A 6,802-nucleotide genomic window follows, 5' to 3' on the forward strand; every position below is an offset into this window, starting at 1 on the left:
CTCTATATCAACTTATTTCATGTTCCTGCTACTCGCTACTAAGAAAATTCGTCCAATGTCTCTCTTATTATACGAAATAATGCATTGGATTCAAATATATAGCCGCAGTATCTTAATAAACAGAATTGATAAACTTCCCTATAAGATTATGCTTGCTTCATATTTTTGTCAGATGTATCGCGTAAAATTTTGTATGCAAATTGTTCTATGACATTAGGAGAATGATTACGAAAGTACAAGAGAAATCGTTTTTAAAATGCTTTTGAATAAAACTAGGCCGACGATCAAAAGCAGGCTGTAGGAAACAGTAACAACTGTATTCGTATTAATATAATGTAGATTACATGCCGAGTTGCAACAGTAATAATAGTTACTGAATGAAAGGTCGCAAGTTCGGTGCTTGTATAGTGCAAGTTTTTTTTCTTTGTGTATATTATATTGTGTGGAACAAAGCAAGATTTATTATTGTGAGCATCGTAGTGATAAATTAAAACCATACTGTATACAGTCAACCGGGTCAAATTTCTTACCACTCATTCATAATAACTTTGAACGGTACTACTCACTACTTTTCGTTTTATCTGCTAACACTGACAGTTTTATCTCAAGGATTTCTATTTTGTAATTAAATTACCATTAAACCATACTATTATCTCTTCTGACTTTTTATTGTTGTTCGAATGGATTGGAAACTAAGTAACAGAAATGCAAAAAGGAGACAAAGACAAAACGCCAGAAATGAATAAAATTAACTGATTGACTATGTCGAGTTCCTGCAGCCTTTCGCAGTGCGACCAATATTATCCTTCTTGTTGCATCTCTCCCTTCGGAAGGAACAGTTTTCCTCCGATTTCGCCTTGAAACGAACAGCCAAAAGCACGGCACTGAGGCATTATTCTACTTAAAACTTCGAAAATACACGACACTTCCTATGCTTCACACCTAACGCTTGGGACCACAATAGCTGCTAGTGTCACGTGACGCAGTTTCAGCCAGTCCTAAACTGCGGACGGCGGCAAATGCAGGGGAATAAGATGTCCATACTTTCCTTTATACAGAGCTTTAGCGCTCCCGATCCCGGAGCGCCCTCTCAGTCATTGCAGCCGCCGGAGGAACCACTTGGTGGGAATTCAAAGTGGCGGCCCCTGGCGCCGGATTCGAACCGTCACCCGTTTCAAAAAATTGCAATACAAGGTGACGGCTGCTGCAGACACTTTGTGGTATTCAGCAGGGCATCCCGCAACACTACAATTGTCCTTCCCTCGGTATCCATGATGCACACGAAATGGCCCAACTCTGTGAGTGAGTGGAAGAAGGGCTAGAGTCTTATGGCAGTCAATGGCGTTATTTCACACCCGCCCTCCACCCTCCCGTCCTGTAGGGGTAACCAAATGTACTCTCATTTTCTCTTGGTTGGAGTAATGTCTAACTTCAGGGCCTTCCGTTATGCCTAGTTTGCAGGTGGAGTTACTAATGTAGCCTCGATGAAGAAGTGCGTTCTATTTGCGCTGCACTACTGTGTAAGTGCTGAATCAGGGGTTCATGCCAACCTCCCTGGCATACTATGAGGCAATCAGCAACCTGTCTGTTCGTACTTCAGTTCTTCCGAGTGCTGCACACCGAGCGGAAGTGTTTCACTTAGCATAGTCGCAGCCAGTTCTAAAAATGTTTTATTCCTACACTTACTTTCTATTGTGCTTCTACTAAACAGTCAAAGAAATGAGAAACAATTCTACGAGATGAATAATTGTGGATGCAGTATCAATGTTGAACTTCGTAGACGATATATGAGATGTGATCATGCAGTTTTAATTATCAGATGGTTCAAATGGCTCTGAGCACTATGGGCCTTAACACCTGAGGTCATCAGTCCCCTAGAACGTAGAACCACTTGAACTTAACTAACCTAAGGACATCACAAACATCCATGCCCGAGGCAGAATTCGAACCTGCTGCCGTAGCAGTCACGAGGTTCCGGACTGAAGCGCCTAGAACCGCTCTGCCACAAAAAAAAAAAAAAAAATGGTTCAAATGGATCTGAGCACTATGGGACTCAACTGCTGTGGTCATCAGTCCCCTAGAACTTAGAACTACTTAAACCTAACTAACCTAAGGACATCACACACATCCATGCCCGAGGCCGGATTCGAACCTGCGACCGTAGCAGTCGCGCGGTTCCGGACTGAGCGCCTAGAACCGCTAGACCACCGCGGCCGGCGTCACCCGTTTGGTCTATGCAGCAGGCACATTATAAGTTCTTATCGGTTGTAACAGTTCAGTCCATCAGGATTATTGTTGTCTGCACCTTCACGCTGGTAGATACTGGTTTTGCTCATAAAAGCAGCCTTGAAGAAAATTATTCTCTAAATACCTGCCAATCAAAGGGCAATAGCTCGAGCTTGGAGATACCCTCTTGAGAGTACGCCAAAATATCGGGCGTCTGAGATTCTAAATAACTTGTTTTATAATGAGGAAATAAATCTCGGGTCCAGGAGCAGCGTCCGTTCTCCCGCCGTCTGGGCGCTGCGTCCTAGGTCTTCTCGTTCACCAGGGTCTGCCGACACCGCTCTCGTTATTATTCCCTCCTCCCCCGAAGTCGGTACACTGTGGGAAATATCCTGTACCGACTTCGAGGGAGGAGGGAAGAATAACGAGAGCGGTGCCGGCAAACCCTGCTGAACGAGAAGACCTAGGACGCAGCGCCTAGACGGCGGGAGAACGGACGCTGCACCTGGAACCGCGCGTGGGGCGCGGACCGCACCGACTCATAGGAAGCGCCTGAGGAAGGAGCGGGAGGGGGATTGTCCTATATATACATGGCGCAGGCCCACCGCCGGTCAGTACATCAGCGCACCTGATTATATCAACGTGGTCGATTGCCGAAATATTGTGTTCTATGCACACTCGTACCAGGCTGTTCACCCGAGATTTATTTCGTCATAAAATACGCCTGGACAAATTGAAGAATCGCATTGTTTTATAATGCTTAGATTTCAGCTAATTAGGCTTTATTGTAGCCAAAACATGTTTTAACTCTCTGTCATGTAGATATTTATGTCAAACTATTATTGATACTAGTCTGTTACGGTATCAGCTGCAAAGTTTCATACGAAACAGCCAGAAGTTTACCGATCTGATCCGAATGATTTTTCACTTCCTGTCCCACTGACCCACTGCTCCACGATTCACTACATGAAGTCATTCAGTAGACTTCTTAAAAAGAAGTGCTCGCCCAAATGTTCTGAGATGTTCACGAAACACACTACGTCCAGTTTTAAATATGGAAACAAAGATCGCACACCTGTAATTTCCAAACTAAGTCAGTTAAAATTTACAAACGGAATGTTCAATACTGTAGTCGATTCATAATAAGACAAAAGAACGGACATAACGTAAAATTTTCTTCATCTAAACCAAAATTCGTGTGGAGCGATTCTGCATTATCTGAACAGTGAAACGGTTCCCGAGCGACTCCTACACTAGAAACAGCGAATTGTAGCACATAGTACTCCTACTAAGCTAGGGAAATGCTTAATCCCTATTGACTGATGATTTAGGCAGCCAATCAGAAAAGTTCCAACCTTCAAATACTTGCTGTACTCTTTCAACTCATTCAACATTATCGCAGAAAGCAATTTATAAAAGAAATTCTTTATTTATGAAACGAAATTTAATTTTATTAAAACAATGCATGAATTACCCCAGAAATAAATTACTAATTAATTTAATAGCTAACATTTCCTCTGGCTGCTTTTATACAAAAGCATGAACACTAGCGCATCCTTCACAGAATACATGTTTGAACAAGAACTTTCCCACGAGTACATTTAACATAGCTTTACTTTTTATAAAACAAAACAATCAAACTTTACTTATATCCTCCATACACCGTCTCACTCTATGTGCAACACTCTCACAACAAAACATAGTTAAATAATAATTTTTTAAAGTACTTACAATTATGTCAGCAATCCATTATCACGAAAACAAAGAAAATCCTAGAAGATTTTATAGGAACGGAATCTTTTTAGTTATGGTTTCAAATGAGTTTGCAAACGGATACGTTATAAGCTTTTGCTCTGTTTTGTAGTACCTAAAAAGTTATTTTGGCATTTGGGATACTGAACTGAAATTTTTACAGTATATTTAAATTATTAATAAAGATCTGTAAATGCAGTATGAAAAAGCTCGAAAAAATTAATATTATTTCTTTAGACTCAAAGAGAGTGTTTGTAACGGATCGTGCGCACGGTAGTCAGCTGACGCTGCACCATCGGCCAGCGACAGCTGTGTTGGCGCCAAGACAAAATACCAGTTCTCTTACTTGGGGGAAGATGGAAAGAGTCGGCAATAGGTCACTACGATACATCTGCCGCAAACTTGTTCCGATTTTTTATTTTATTTATTTATTTATTTTATTTTATTTATTTATTTATTTGCCTCGGTATGTTCGGAATCCTGAGACGAGTAATAAGACAGATGAGTAAACTAAAATACCTACAGATATCTAAGCCGGTGTACTAAAAGTGGAAGACGAAAACAAATTTAGATTGAGAAAGGTGTGAACCAGAACTGCACGCTTGTGAACACTGTTGACAAGTTTGAGCTTCGGGAAAAGAACAGAACATTATATTTTGTGGTTTGGCTTTCAAATTTCTACCATTGTATCAAGTTCAGGGCTCCACATGGCGATTTAGGCTGCTTTCGTTCTAGTTCCTTAGGAGTGCACACGTCCGTTCAAAACTTGTGAGTTACTCAAACAACCATCACTAAGGTGTTTATTTATGACACTGTTTGTAGAGTTCAGCTCTCACTTTTGGATGACTTAAATGAGAAGATGGTTTAATGGTGATTTTTGTGGCATGTGGCATGTGGGTTGTAGCTGTAATTGACCATGTTATCAGCTTGAACATTTCATGATGAATAAGTGTCTGTGTCCCATTTCTTGTCCAGACTGAACTTCTGTACCGTCTCGAACGCCATGTTGTTTCCAGGACGTTGTACTCTAGTCTCTCTTCGTTCTGTAGGAACCCACCAGATGCGGTCTCCTACGTGAGTGCAGCATAGACGAGCGGAGGTGTGGTGTAGGAGACTTTTTGCAGCGCCAGAACGCCAGTGGGCTATCATTCAATTACCGGTCATTTACTAATAAGAGTCTTACATTTATTCTGTCTTCTTCCCGGCGCTGCGTGGCAGTGACCACGCTGAGCCCGCGCTGCACAGAGCGTCAGCGCCCGGCGAGGCTTCTGCTGGAGGGTCTGACTTGGCTGCGGACGTCCGTCAGAGCCTCAACGCTCTCGTTGAGTGAAGCTACACTTAAGCTCGGCCCCAGAAATCTGCATGCCCCTACCGTCGGATGTCGAGATGGCATGTAGGCAGAAGATCCAATAGTGATACAAAGGACAGCTAGGCAGACCCAGCACACAGCCTTTAAGGTGGTATTTGTAATGCCCAGGAGTGGCAGCACAGGCGCCATGCTCCCAAGCTGAACAGTTTGCACAGCTGGCAGACCAGTTCTTGATTCTCGGAATGTGGGTGGTGCGGCCCTCATCTGCAATCAGTCACCGTTGTGACCAGCAGCAGTGTAGGTCACAGACTTCACATTCCCTCCACTGCGGGACAGCTTGAAGCTCCTATCATTGCAATACAAGGTGACGGCTGCTGCAGACACTTTGTGGTATTCAGCAGGGCATCCCGCAACACTACAATTGTCCTTCCCTCGGTATCCATGATGCAGATGAAATGGCCCAACTCTGTGAGTGAGTGGAAGAAAGGCTAGAGTCTTATGGCAGTCAATGACGTTATTTCACACCCGCCCTCCACCCTCCCGTCCTGTAGGGGTAACCAAATGTACTCTCTTTTCTCTTGGTTGGAGTAATGTCTTACTTCGGGGCCTTCCGTTATGCCTTGTTTGCAGACTGAAAGGCGTATCATCTTGAGGTGGAGTTACTAATGTAGCCTCGATGAAGAAGTGCGTTGTATCTGCGCTGCACTACTGTGTAAGTGCTGAATCAGGGGTTCATGCCAACCTCCCTGGCATACTATGAGGCAATCAGCAACCTGTCTGTTGGTACTTCAGTTCTTCCGAGTGCTGCACACCGAGCGGACGTGTTCCACTTAGCGTCGTCGCAGCCAGTGCTAAAAAAGTTTTGTTCCTACACTTACTTTCTATTGTGCTTCTACTAAATAGTCAAAGAAGTGAGAAACAATTCTACGAGATGAATAATTGTGGATGTAGTATCAATGTTGAACTTCGTAGACGATATATGAGATGTGATCATGCAGTTTTAATTATCAGATGGTTCAAATGGCTCTGAGCACTATGGGCCTTAACACCTGAGGTCATCAGTCCCCTAGAACGTAGAACCACTTAAACTTAACTAACCTAAGGACATCACAAACATCCATTCCCGAAGCAGAATTCGAACCTGCTGCCGTAGCAGTCACGAGGTTCCGGACTGAAGCGCCTAGAACCGCTCTGCCACAAAAAAATGGTTCAAATGGATCTGAGCACTATGGGACTCAACTGCTGTGGTCATCAGTCCCCTAGAACTTAGAACTACTTAAACCTAACTAACCTAAGGACATCACACACATCCATACCCGGGGCAGGATTCGAACTTGCGACCGTAGCAGTCGCACGGTTCCGGACTGCGCGCCTAGAACCACGAGACCACCGCGGCCGGCCGGTCTGCCACAGCGGCCGGCTTTAATTGTCACTCCGATAAATAAAGTTGCGTATTACCTTTTTGATAACGGTTTTAAACGTGGTAGTCTCTCACCAGCCATATATAAGATTCAA

The sequence above is a fragment of the Schistocerca nitens genome, chromosome 2 (assembly GCF_023898315.1).
Source record: "Schistocerca nitens isolate TAMUIC-IGC-003100 chromosome 2, iqSchNite1.1, whole genome shotgun sequence".
In the NCBI taxonomy this organism is placed as follows: domain Eukaryota; kingdom Metazoa; phylum Arthropoda; class Insecta; order Orthoptera; family Acrididae; genus Schistocerca; species Schistocerca nitens.